Source organism: Heterocephalus glaber, unplaced genomic scaffold, assembly GCF_053883595.1.
Source record: "Heterocephalus glaber isolate CG9 unplaced genomic scaffold, H.glaber_assembly_v1.0 deba00001790, whole genome shotgun sequence".
Taxonomy (NCBI): Eukaryota; Metazoa; Chordata; class Mammalia; order Rodentia; family Bathyergidae; genus Heterocephalus; species Heterocephalus glaber.
In genome coordinates, this window is record NW_028258473.1 from 1,838,317 (window position 1) to 1,852,798 (window position 14,482).

General features: G+C 39.5%; 1 protein-coding gene and 1 pseudogene across 1 annotated transcript in view; one reads left to right on the top strand and one right to left on the bottom strand.

Annotated features, from left to right (window-relative positions):
• Yipf6 (Yip1 domain family member 6) overlaps nt 1–14,482 on the bottom strand; it is a 110,169-nt gene that overhangs the window by 42,601 nt on the left and 53,086 nt on the right. The window lies entirely within an intron of this gene.
• LOC101709170 (glucosamine 6-phosphate N-acetyltransferase pseudogene) lies at nt 770–1,587 on the top strand (annotated as a pseudogene).

The window sequence follows — 14,482 nt, forward strand, 5'->3', positions numbered from 1 at the left end:
ACAGTGAGGACTCCAGCACAGATAACTCTTTAACACGAAGGTAGGAGCAAAAAGTGGTTTTTAATGATGCTGGTGGCTCAGTGAGTGACTCCTGTCAGTCTTGAGAGCCTCGAAAAGAAGTTTGCACTTTCTTATATACCTCTTTTTACATCTATGAAGCTTAATTTTATTGGAGTTTCCCTGGGAATATAGCAAGCAGGATTTACTACAAAGCAGAGCAGTGGATAGGGGGAGAGCTCAGAGTTCTGGCAGGACTTTCTGAGTCCTTTACGGTCCTTTGGTGACAATTACAGAAGTTGTCATGGCTACTCAGGTACATTCTACAAAGAGCATAGTTACCTAGTTAAGCCATAGTTGCCTTTAATAACACAGTTAACCCATAGTTGCCTAATAATACAGTTAGCTCATAGTTGCCCAATTTCTTATGGAGGAGTGATCTCCTCTTTCAGCAGTAGAAAGGAGAAGGCTGCAAAGTAGGCAAACGATGAAGCCTTTGCAGCTTTGCTCTCTGATAACCAGCCAACTGTGTTATTTGGGTCCCGAGAAGGGCCCGAGTGGGATTATAACACAAAGGGCAGAGAAGCCAAATGAAAGTTACATCGGCCCCGCGGCCCAGAGCCCCGAGCCCGCGGGTGCCGCTTCGCCCTCCGGCCTCCGCCCCGTGAGAGCGGTGAGGGCGGGGCGGGGCGGAGGTGTGGGCCCTGCCTCGTCCGGGCCCTGCCAAGTCTGGGCCGCGGTTCCCCGCTGTGGCGCTGCTGGGACAGGAGGTGGGGCTGCGCTGAAGCCGGATCCGGATCCGGCACTCTGCAGCCCTACCTTAGTGGAAAGATGAAACCTGACGAAACACCTATGTTTGATCCAAGTCTACTAAGAGAAGTGGACTGGAGCCAGAATACAGCTACGTTTTCTCCAGACATTTCTCCAACACTTCCCGGAGAAGGTTTGGTTTTGAGGCCCCTTTGTACTGCTGACTTAAGCAGAGGTTTTTTTAAGGTACTGGGTCAGCTGACAGAGACTGGAGTTGTCAACCCAGAACAGTTTATGAAATCTTTTGAATATATGAAGAAATCTGGGGATTATTATGTTATAGTTGTGGAAGATGTAACCCTAGGACAGATTGTTGCTACAGCAACTCTGATAATCGAACATAAATTCATCCATTCCTGTGCTAAGAGAGGAAGAGTAGAAGATGTTGTTGTTAGTGATGAATGCAGAGGAAAGCAGCTTGGCAAATTGTTATTGTCGACCCTTACTTTGCTAAGCAAGAAACTGAACTGTTACAAGATTACTCTTGAATGTCTACCACAAAATGTTGGTTTCTATAAGAAGTTTGGCTATGCGGTCCCTGAAGAAAACTACATGTGCCGGAGGTTTCTAAACTGAAAGTCACTTAAGAAAATCGTATAGGAGCTGATGTGCTGCACCCAGTGGCCTCCATCAGCACTGAACTGAAATGCACACTGCAATATCCCAAGTACGATGACGTTTAGAAGATTACCTTAGGCTGGTGGGGCATGCTGTGAATTCAGATCACAAATAAGTATTATAAAGGGATGATTTTTAACCAAATGAATATATTTTTAACTGGAATCTTTTCTCGCACTGTATTTTTCTAAAATTTGGCTTAGTTTCTTGGTAGTAAAGAGTATGAGTAGTAAGGAGCTGTGCTGCTTATTTTTAAAACTGACCACGGCTGTTTCTTACCACATTCCTCTACATACACTTGCTGTCATTTCTCACATATAGATTACATGAGGTTGGATTTAATGTAGTTCAGCTAACATTTGCTGATCTAATATTGGCAGACAACTTGATCAGCCTTTTAAAGAAATGTAAATTATGAAATTGATAGGGTCCAGAGGAAAACAAATGTTTTACTTACCAAAAGTGCATATAGTTTCACATGGGAGTACTACCTATATTATCTTTGAAATATTATTCATTTGTTAGAATTACTGAAGGGCGAATATAAAGGTCAAAACTGGGCCGGGGATGTAGCTCAGTGGTGCCGCTGCCTGCCTCACAAGCGCAAGGACCCGAGTTCGAACCCTGGTACCAAAAGAAAACAAAACTGAAAAGGTATTTTAGCAACTCTCGGCATATGTACTTTTACCTTTCTTTTTTTAATGGGTACTGAAGCCTTTCTTTTGGTTAATGTTTTTGTGAAACATGAAATATTACAAAATTGTGGGGAATATTTTAAAATGTTTGGCACTGTATTTGTCTCATTCTGAAAATGTTCACGGTAGCTTTTCTATTTAATGTGATTATAATGGTACTATTTTTCTGGTCACTGTCCTGTTTTATTTATTTTAATTATTTCTTAAAGTTGAGGAATTAAGATACTTTATTAAAGGTTCTAATCTTTTGCATTCCAAAAAAAAAAAAGGAAGTTATATATCAAGGCCATTTTAGCTGGTATGGGACAAGGGATGCCCAAACCTGTGAACTATGATAACACATCTATTAGTCAGGGCCCCAATGAAAATTCAGTTGGTTTTCAGCTTCAGGTTGAAGAAGTGCTCTGTGAACACATTAATTTAGACTCTGAGTTGAGAGAAAGTCAGATTGTCCCAAGGCAGAACTTTATTAGTCAGTTAGCCTCAGATATTAGGAAAAAGCTCCAAAAACTCCAGCTGGGCCCACAAACTGAAATAAGCCATTTGGACAATAAACCTCATTCAGTATTCAATAACTGTGATGAAGTAGAGGACAAATGAGAACTAGATAATGAAAAGAGGCAGGCTAAAGCCATGTTCACCCTATTTGATAAGGCTCATGGCCAAATCTGCAACTCTAGAGGAACCTGAAGTAATCAAAAGAGAGATGGGAGCAAGTCAGAGTGCTTCAAGTGCAACTGAACAGGACACTGGAGAAAAGAATTCCCTCAGAATCCACCTCACCCTTGTTGGACCTGTCAGAACATGAGAGAAGACCCTTGGCATTGGAAGAGAGATTGCTATTCCTCCCAGAGAGGGATGAGGTCACCCCTCACCATGGTGCCAAGGGAAAAAAAGTCCAGACAATGAGTGGTGATGGTGCCAAGGCAGCCTGCAAGCTCCTGCACAAGAGTATCATAATGGGTCCACAAGAGCCTCAGATAACTTTAGATGTAGCAGGCAAACAGGCACCTTCCTCTGTGATACTGGCATGATTTATTCAGTCCTAGTTTTTTGTTGCTGAGCTTTCATCCCATTCTAAAGTTGTTGTGAGCCTTGACGGAGTTGACTGGACAGCTTTCTTTACTCCTACTTTGAACTGCTGTTTGGAAGATTTCTTTTACCAAGCTGCTTTTATGGTGATAATGGAGTGCCCCATACCAATAATTGGAAGAGATATACTCAGGGCCACTCTGATACTCAACTCCAGCAACCCATGTCCTAGTTTCTAAAGGTTCAGCCACCCTGACCCCATTGAGTCCAATATCTCTGCCAGAAGTTGATCCCCAAGCATGGTATGATAGCCCACGAGAGAGGGCTGTCAAGGTCACTCTAGTAGTCATTTAGCTTTTTTTTGGTACCAGGGATCAAACTCAGGAACTTGTGCTTGCAAGGCAGGTGGCAACACCACTGAGCTAAATCCCTGACCCTCTAGTAGTCATTTAGATAAAGGACTCTAATCTATATCCTCACAAAAAACAATATTCCCTTAAGAAAGAAACTAGACTGGCATTAAAGCCAAGTTTTTGGCTACAGGATTACTGGTGCCATGCCAATCCCCATGTAATATACTCATTTTACCAATAGTCAAGTCATCAGAAAAATATTGCCTAATACAAGGTCTCACAACTTTATTAACCACTTATTTTGCCATTAAGATACAAGAAATAGTTGGATTCACCTTTCCAGGGTAAAATTCACAACATCAGTTAGCCTCAGATGTTTACCATACCAGGTAATAACAAAGAACCACAAACTTCATATACCTAAGAACCAATACACGACCTCAAGTTTCTTTTCAGAAAACACCAACCACTCGAGTGAACTAGATAAGTAAAACATTTGCTCCCTCCAAGTTAATTGTGTGAATGTACATTACACTTAAGGTTCTTGTTCTAAGACATCTTTTGGGTCTTTTCCATTTCTTTTGGTATCACCCTGGATTATTCAAAAACTCCCTCTAATAGAGATAATATACTGTGACTACCTACATGAGACCTTAAAACTAATCACATCTTTCTCCTATCACCACAGCCACCTAAGAATTTAACAAAGTCTAGAAAAACTTGCCCAGAGTATTGCTTTCCTTCAAGACCAGACAGACACTAGCAGCAGTGGCCATACAACATCAGAGGGGGACTAGAACTCCTAACAGCTGAAACAAAGGGGCTATTGTCCCCAAATGAGAAATGTACAGTGAACCCTCAAGTTATGACTGGCCTGACATATGAACAACTGAGGTTAATTAGGTTAATGAAGATTTATCTGCCTCTTGTTAGCTATAATGTGTACCCAGGTAAACATCCAGATCTCAGCTGTATTGACTTAGTTACAACCAGCCCTTGAGAACTGATCAATCTCTTAAGAGTCAATTGTCAATAGGTCTAAAATAGAGACCCAGCACAAAAACTAGATGACCATTCTTCCAAGATCCATAAAAAATTATTTGAGTCATAGATGTCCTGGCTAAATATCTGGAATTGGGGGCCTTGGTTATTGTCCTGGAGATGGTCTTTACTGATGCTTCTCAAAACCTTACTATCTAGATCTTACATACTTAATCTCATACTCAAATTTGTTTGTTCTTGTTTGGCAGCCATCAAACTACTGGTGATGACCATAATTCAGGATCAAGATCAGAACCTGCTTCCACATTCACAGTTCATCAAAAAATCCTAGAAGGAAGGGCCCAGCTCCCCTGAACTCCTAGATCAGTCAGAGAAAGAGTTCCTTAGTCTCCTTGGTATAGGTAGAGCTAACGCCTCTATTCAGCTGCAAGTAGCTAAAAAGTTGGAACTTCCTCCAAATCTCCTCAAAGATTTTTGGGGACCAGGGCTCTCAGGGGGGGATAATACAGTTAGAAGCAGAAAAGTTGAGGGAGTCACTCACCCCCTTCATTCAACTATAAACACAACACCACCCTAATGATTATCCATATTTAAGCTTGGATGCCCATGATGCCCAAGGCAGCAGATCATCTACACCAGTAAGAAACGGAATGGGAGGCACCTCGATCAGAGGTGTCTGACCACAGTGGGAGGCACTTGAAGTCAGAGGTGTCTGATCCTTTAAATACTGGAAGCCTGAATTATCAGGGGTTGTTGCTCCTCTTTCTCCTCCTTTTTCCTTTTGCCCTTCTGCCTGTTGCTGCTGCTACTGCCCCATGATCGTCAATAAACATAGCTACTTACTATGAGGTGTACACTTGGCAATTCTTTCCTGTACAAGTATCTGGACTATTTTTGGCCCATTCAACTGTAACAAAGTGGTGCCTTGTGAGGAATAAGTTGGTACAACTCAATGCAGAGGGCCAACCTACAAAAGCCTGGAAAAGGAACAAGGATGTCAGGGTAGAGGGGATGAAAGGGTATTTTCATGGGTGAGGTCCCCAGAATAAAGAAAGCATGCAGGGGCTGGGGATTTAGCTCAGTGGCAGCACACCTGCCTTGAAAGTGCAAGGTCCTGAGTTCAATCCCTGGTACTGGAAAAAGAAAGAAAGAAAGGAAGGAAGGAAGAAAGAAGGAAGGAAGGAAGGAAGGAAGCAGAGCTGACATCAGCAGCAAGACCACAAGAGCAGCATGTCTTTATTCCTCAGCCCTTATATAGTCTGATACACAGCTTTACATCATTATGTCGTTACATAACTGTAACACATATGCAGTAGTCTATGCTGTCATGATTACATAAGTGTGTCCCACTGTGCACATGTGGTAGACAGTGGGATCATGCCCTTAAGGGTCCTCAGGTCCCCTTGGGCTTTGAATCAATCAGAAGTGATTTCCTACAATGATGTCTAACTTCACATCCTGGTAAGGGGACAGAGGTAGCCATAGAATAGCCCAGAATGTCTTCAGCAAGGTTGCAGTTTAGGTTTAACAGCCCAGAGCTCTTAAAACTGTCCAGTTGCTAAGTGAGCAGGGACAGTTCGTCTCTTCTTCTTTTTACTCTTTTACTTTCATTCATATAGTATAGATCAAACTTTATACAAAGAGAAAAAACATTTAAGCAACATTTACAATCTCTCTTAAAGACATCTGGATGTAAACTTTCTGAACCTCAATTTATGTATTATTGATAGTTATTCAACAACAATGCCAATGGTCTCCTGTAGAAGACAGCCTGGAAGTGGAGGGCTGAGAACATGTGGGTCAAAAATTGAGACAGTCATTAGGTCCTGTAAAAGCTGTGAATCTTGCTATCAGGCATCTTTGCAGGTCTGCTATTTAATCTACTCAAAGGAAGTTTCCCTAAAAAATCTTCCTCCTCCTCCTTCAGCTCCCGCTGAAAACCCCCTTCCACCTCTAATCCCCTGGGGGCCAGATAAGCTGGCTGGGGGGACCTCTCAAATTATAATACCATATGCCAATTGGACTAGTTTTACCAAAAAAAAGAAAAGAAGAGAAAAATGCAAAATTATAGGAAAAGAAAAGGAAACTAAAATTTTTTAAAATATATGAGCCCAAAACTATAAAGCTTAAAGGTGCATCTCCAATCTGTCCTATGATTTTTCTTTCCCTCTCTCTCTTACTCTTTCAGAAAAGTTAAAAAGTAGACATTCCGTTTCTTTGATTAGTGGTTTAATTTTCTGCTTGACAATGCAATTTAAATCAATCAGAAATTTTGTCTATGGAGGCATGTTTTGCTAAGGACTGCAGATCCACCCTGGAAAAGCTTTTTGGTACTGGTTGTCTCTGTCCCCTTGAGATGGTTGGAATTTGGTTCTCATGCTCCAGCGTAGTTCTCTTCTCTGTGGCTGCTGAATTCCAGGACTGGGTTTCTGAAGTGGTGGGTTTTCCCCTCCCTATGACCCTTCCAGAATAAAACTGACTTTCACTTATCTCTGGGCCATATTCTTAAAAATGGGCCTGGCTAGGAATGGTGGTGCATCCCTGTAATCCCAACACTCAAAAGGCTGAGGCAGGAAGATTGCCTCGAGTTTGAGGCCAGCCTGTACAATGTAGTGACCTCAAGGCCAGCCTGAACTACACAATGAAACCCTGGGGGGGAGGTGGACTGGTTTGGATTTGACTTTCAAACTCTCAAAGAATACATGTAAATGTTTCAGTCCAAATTTATCAGCCTTTCTGCCCTTAGAGCTGGAAATTAACTCCTTTCACTTCCTTCTCCCTTCTAGAATGCTGCTCCACAGGGCAGCATATAACTGTTTTTTCATAGAACAAATAAGTTCATTGATAAAACAAAAAATGTTCCTAGGGACCCTTATAAGCTTATTTACAGTTTTAAACAGAAAAAAGTTTATTCCAATAAGATAAACTGTCAGCCTAGTTACCTTCTTAATAAGTCTTTGCTTTCACAGGTGTAAAAGGGTTTTTTTCCTTCTGATGCTTTACAAGAGATCTCTGCCTGGCCAGTGATTTAGCTCAGTGGTTCTGGCGCCTGCCTCACAAGCGCAAGGTCCTGAGTTCGATCCCCAGTACCAAAAAAAAAAAAGAGATCTCTGCCAATTGATGACCCATAGGAGAAATTCTAGCTAGTCTGCTTATAGTTACAAACCTAAAAACTATAAAAATATTATTGTAGTTCAACTGGACCAATATATGTAAGAGTGCACTCTGGTTTAAACATAATTGTTTTGTGTGTTTGTATGTTTAATGTGTGTTAATAACAACTTAAAGCACCTTCAGCTGCCTTGATTAAGAAAAATATTTTTTGAGCTCAACAATTTCTTTTTATGTCTACATTTTTTGTTCTTTTTGAGATTTCCATGGAAGGATCATTTATATAGGGTTTCAGGGTAGTCAAACTTATTTAAAACATTACCAGATAAAGACTGACAGGTTTGAGGTTTACTTAGGAAGAAAAGCCTGAAACTTTGATAACATATATGTAACAGTTTGAAAGCATACAGGTTACATATGATATAGGTTAATATGTATATGTTTCTGTGTATTAACTTTCAGCTTATATTATATTATCCTCCAAAAGTTCTACTTAAATTGGCTTATAGGGCTGGGGATTTAGCTCAGTGGTGCCATGCCTGCCTCGAAAGCACAAGGTCTTGAGTTCAATTCCCAGTACCAGAAAAAAAAAAAACCCTTACATTGGCTTATAGATAAACACTCAAGACATCATCTCAAATGCTTGTGGTTCATATAGCTTAATAGTAGGCTAGGGCTAGGGATTTGCTCAGTGGCTTTGCTGCCTGTCTTGCAAGTGCAAGGTCCCAAGTTCAATCCCCGGTACCAAAAAAAACACAAAATCTGCCTTAACAGTAGGCTAATTTAAATCAGATGGTTAGAGTAAAAATGTCTTTAAAGTTGGTAACATTTTCATCCAGGTTCTTAGGTAACCAAGATAATATCAAAAATCAGTTTTTTAAGTACAATGTCTATTACTGTCTGTGTACCATAATTTAAGAGTTTTTCTTGGTCAAAGATAATATATATAGCTTCAAATAAGTGTTATCTGTTATGATGAGTCATCTAAAGTAATTGTTTTTGGCCATAATTAAAAGGTTAAGATTTCTCTGTGTAATATAATATGAGTTTTTTAAAATATTGAAATGCTCTTGGTTAAACTTACAAAACTAGATTTAAAAGAAAAGGTTCTATATCTCACTAAAATAACTTTTTTGTGTTCTTATCATTAGGCTTTTGGTTACTAAAAAGTGATCTTTAAGAGTTAAAGAGTATTTGAATATTAACTATAAAATGTTCAATAATCAGTTCATGATTGGTTAAAGTAGTCAAGTATTATCTTAGTTTATGACATAACATATATTTGGGCATATATGTATGTATATACCTAAAAAGCTATGCTTTGAGTCTATGCTTTAAAGTTAAGCTTATAGAGTTAAGACTAAAGTTTAATATATACAAAGTAAATAATAGGTTAAGCATATAAAAGAATATAAAATGATCAAAAGTTGGTCCTGACATTTAAAATTGGTTTACATCTATTGACATTGATTAAACAAGCATTTTTGTTTTATAAAATGTGATACACTTCTATATTGGGTAATAAGTCTATTTGTGGTCATTAACACTGTTCCAAAACTTATCAGAGCTCTAAAGATGTCTTTAATTCTTGTTAATATAGTTACATCTTATAAAACCTGTTAAAGGAATCTAAAATTTGTCTTAAAAGTAGAAATAAATATATGTAAAAATTTCTATATAGCTGTGATACCAATTATTGCTAACCTCATGATATATTAAGTTTTATATTTGTGCTTCCCAAGTGCCTTGCCTGGTAGATTCATTCCAATGGGATTCATGGAATTGTCCTTTTTTTTCTAGAATATTCTTCTGTACTTTTTTTGAGTGCGGTTTGGTGGTCATGAATTTCTTCAGGTGTTGTTTATCATGGAAGTACCTTCTTTCTTTCTTTTTTTTTTTTTTTTTGGAAGTACCTTATTTCTACACGAATTTTTAAAGGTAACTTGGAGGGTTACATCAGGCTAGTTTGGAGGTTTTTTTGTTTTAGGTCTTGAAATACTTCACTCCAAGCTCTCATTGACTTAGGGTTTGTGTTGAGACATCCACTGTGTTTCTGATGGGCTTTCCTTTATAGGTGATTTGATTCTTTTCTCAAACAACTTTTAATATTTTGTTCTTATGTTGAATTTCTGGAATCATGACTATGACATGCCTTGGTGTAGTTTTTTTCTGACCATGATGATTTGGAGTTCTATATGCCTTACTTATCTGTATCTCATTTTTTTTCCATACTTGGGAAGTTTTTGCCATTACTTCTGTGAACAATTTCTTTATGTCCTTTGTGCTTTCTTCTGATTCTTTATTGATTCCAATGAATCTTATGTTATTCTTCTTTGCATCTTCTAGCAGCTGTTGGATTGATTTTTCATGGTCCCCTTCTGTTTTTCAGAAGTCTTTCACTTGGTGTTGCTAATGTGAACCTGTCCTCTAGATCTGATATTCTGTCTTCACATTGGTTTATTCTCATGTGTTTAATCTCCTGGATATCTGTTTGAATCTGTGTTAATAGAATCCAGTTCTATCCTATGTTGGCCATTCATGGTTTCCATCACTATTCTAAGCTCCTCTGTTTTTAAAAATCTGAATCTACTCTAAATTCACTAACCATGTCCTTCATTGTGGTGGTCATCTCTTTAGTAAACTGTGCAATTATTTCTAATTTTTTTCTAGAGCCTGATTCATCTGCTTTGCTACTTCTACTGTTTCCATTTCAGAAAGTTCAGCTGGGTGGCTTTTGATTTCTTCCACCTCAATGCCCCCTAGATTTACCTTGTGCCAGCTGCAGGTCTGGAGTTGCACCTTGCTTCCATGTCTTATTTTCTATTTTTAATTTGTTTTCTGCATTCATGTTTGTAAAATGCTTATGCTAGGTAGCTTTGTTACTAGTACCAAGGCCTCTAGGAAATAATTGCTTCTCAGATTTGTCTTCTATATGTATCTGTCTTGTGAGTCTGTCCCAAGATCCTGCCTCTTCAATTTGTTAGGGCTTAAAGGTTGGTGTCTATTTGGCCTAGCACCGAGTTCTTTGGTACTGGACTATGGTATTGTTTATGGCCTCCAGACAATCTTGGTTTTGGCATACAAGGAAGAACAACTGATCACAACAACTATGTTACCTTAGCTAAAGTAGTAGGACCAGTAATAACACTAGCATCAATTACAGTCCAGAAAATCACAAACTGTGATAACTACTAATTTGTCCCCTTTAGCCATAGGTACAAGCTTTATAGTTATAACAAAATCTAAAACTCAATCAGAAAAATTGTATACAATAAAAATCCATTTAATAGAGTGATTTTAACCTCAGGGAAGATAATTTAAAAGTGATAAGAGGAAAAATAGAGGCAAAAAAATAAAAGAAAAGCAATTATAAGAAAGGCTGAAGGTCAAAGGAAGATTACTCAAGCTTCAGGAAACTGGTAAAGGACACAGCAAAAAAAGAAGGAAAAAACAAAAACAAGAATAAATCAAAACAAAAGAACTAAAAATAATGTTCACACTCATGAAAAAACAATCAAGAAGAAAACCAAAACAACAAATTTTAAAACCCCCAAAAAACAAAGAAAAACAAAACAAAATAAAATTTCTCTGTGACTTCAAGCCTGTAGTTATTTTCTGGTAGCTACAGTTTTGTGATAATGTCCAAGTTAGAGCCTAGATCTGTGCTGGATAACCCAGTAAGTCTGCAGTAGGATTAGGGTGGGGTGTTGGATAATCCTAGCAAGCCTGCAGTAGGGTTGGGATGGGGTGCCAATTCTGGCACAGTGAACCCCCAAAATTCACAGAGGCTGTATTCCTAGAGCACCTGTGAATTGTGAAAAATCACAAATTTCACATACGGTCAGAAAATTGCCTATAAATGCCTATTTTTATAGTTTAAATCCTAAATATGCTGTCTCCCACAGTTATGTAGTTTAATTTAATAAAATACTTTCCTTAGAAGGTGCAGGGCATTTTGGCAGCATCTTAGGGATCTTAGGGATTTAAAAAGAGTAAAACTGAGAACACTCAAGATAGCTACACTGTTATGATGCCAGTATGCTGGAGATGGGTTACAGGGCAGCAGCCAGTCAGCAGCAAGGAGAACTGAATGATGCTCTCTGATTGTTACTCCCAAACCTCTGGCCAAAAAAAGCAATTGTGGAGGATATTTGTGGTTTATGCAAAACTGTGGGGGTTTCCCTGAACACTTATTAGTTAGGTTCTAAGGAAATCCACAAATGACTGAGGCCTCCAACTGTGAACTGCAACTTTGTGGTGGGTATATTGTACTTTCAACTCCACAGAAGTTCTGGCAGATCCTGGCCTCCAGCTGTGGGGTTTGGGCTTTAGTTTTCAGGCAACAATACTCTGGGTGTCCCTCGCTGGCCTGCCCATGGCCCCCTGACCCTGGACATCTCCTGAGGCCATCCTTCACCCAGTTGGTGAGAAATTTCAACACAGGGACCCCTGAGATGAAGCCATCCCACAGATGTTTTGAGTCCTGGGTTCAGTTGGTCCCTCTCTAAAAAGGTGTCTGACCAAGCACTCTTTCTGGGGAACAGGCTGTTACCTGGACTGGAGTCACTCCCAGCCCATGCAGCTCACAGCATCCACTGCTCCACTCCATCAGCATGTTTTTCCCTGGAGACCTCTAGACTTACCAATCCTCACTGTGCTTCTGTAGATGGGATCATCCTCTCTCACACCACAAGGTGGGAGAACAAGAGGAAAGGAGTGCAGTTTGCCTCCTCTTTCTATGCTGCTCTCATTTTCTCTGCAGGTTCCAATTTTTCTTTCAGATTTTTCCTGGGTTCTGGGGACCCACCTCCCTCCTTCCCCTCTTCCCCAAGTTGTTAATTTCCAGTGTCTGGATTCTGAACCTTGGAGACATTGATTTGTTGCTGCTTACCTCTCTGCCATCTTCCTGGAAGTCCATCTTTTGAGTTTGAATTGGGCATTGACTCTTGATTAATCTCTCATCCTTTGTGCCATGCCGCAGTTGTGAACTGCAACACTAGAGGATTTATCTTTCAGGTTAATTATCCATATCTGGGTGTGACTGCCTCCCCCATTTCACAATACCTGCCTTAGCAGGTGTCTCACTCTGAGCTTCTCTGAAGCACGTCCTCTAATTGGCCATGTTAGAAAAGTCCTGATTGTCTGTTTTATGGTGCTGGGGATTGAACATAGGGCCTCATGTATGCTAAGTAAGCACTGTACCACTGAGTTACACCCTAACCACTCTTTACTTTTTATGTTTACAATTTCAAAAGGAGACTCGGCTTAATGAATGAATGAATAAATACATAAACTTGAATGTGACTATCTCTGGGTTTGAAACTCAATTCTTAGTAAATCATATTTTTTTTCCTCCAGTACTGGGGAATGAATCCAGAGTACTCACACTGAGTTACATCCCCAGCTCTTTTTTACTTTTATTTTTTTTGAGATAGGATCTTATTAAATCAGTAAGTTGTCCAGACTAGACTTGAATTTGGTATTTTGTTTTTTGGCACCAGGGATCAAACTCGGGACCTTGCGCTTGTGAGGCAGGCAGTGGAACCACTGAGCTAAATCCCCGGCCTTGGACTTGAATTTGTAATCCCACCTCAGCATCCCAGAGTGCAGGGATTACAGGTTTGTGCCACCACACCCAGTTAATCATGTGATTTTTATCAAGTTACTATACCTCTCTTTGCTTCAGTTTCAGCATCTGTCAAATGGAAATACCTACCTTATAGAATTGTAAGGAGTAAATTAGTTAAATGTTAGCCATTAAGAATTGTAATAGAGATATATGTTTGTTATGAGAATTCAGGATATGTAAGTATAAAAAATACAGAGGTAAGTGTCCTGTGCCTGTTAGAATGTGTTTGTTTTTGAGTAAGAGAAAATCAACCCACACCGTCATTCATTGGTTAGAGACAGTATTGAGGTGGGAAATTTTGGGCTCAGGTAATTGGAAGGGGACATGAAGCTTTTATGTCAGGAAAGTCATGCTAAAGGCCTAAAGGATGCCGAGGAATGGAATGAAGCACATAGCACAGATAAACTGAGTAGCAAATGTTAGGATCTAGCTCACAGAGGGCAGGTGCCCCATCCCCCACTCCCTTCACATGTTCCTTCTTGCCTCTTTCTCTGGTCCTTCATTAGCTTGCCTATTAGCAGTCATGCTCTCTCATTTTGTCACTAGGGGAAAAGAAGATATAGAGCAACTGTGGAAGAATTCCTTGGCTCCATTGGGAAAGAGAACTAAAAAGAAAAGAATGTCTGGTCAATGTTTGTTCCAAATAAGTTCATCTGAGGACTGTACATATGAAAAACAAACAAAACCTATGCAACTGCAATTAGATTGGCATCGAAATTACCCACAAAGCAAAGAGCAATCCATCTGTTGTATAATACATTCCTGCTTCCCACCCCTTCCCACATTTCTTTCTCAACAAGGAAGAACATGAAAGAGAAAAAGAGGAAGAATAGAAAGCAAGGGATACCATGAGGAATATGGAAGAGCAACTCCTCCCATAAGTACACTTTCATATGAAAAATACCATACAGGAACTATGTTAAAGTAGCTTTCCTCTATAATACAGCTGGAAGAGGAAAATGGTGTGAGTAGGTATTATGGGGTGGGGGTTAGAGGACACTGATTTTCCTAGGCCTTGAAGACCCTTAGGATGATTATATATATCACTAATGCCTGATTTACTTGTATGTAAGTTTAAAATACAGTTACAGGATATAGTTTAGCAGTAGTATGCTTGCCTAGCATGCGCAAAGCCCAGCAGCACAAAAGAAAGTAAAATAAAATATAGTTAATTCTTCAGTCCAGCCCTCCAAATTATTTTCTACTTCTGTTTGTGTATAAATTCTCAGAAAAAC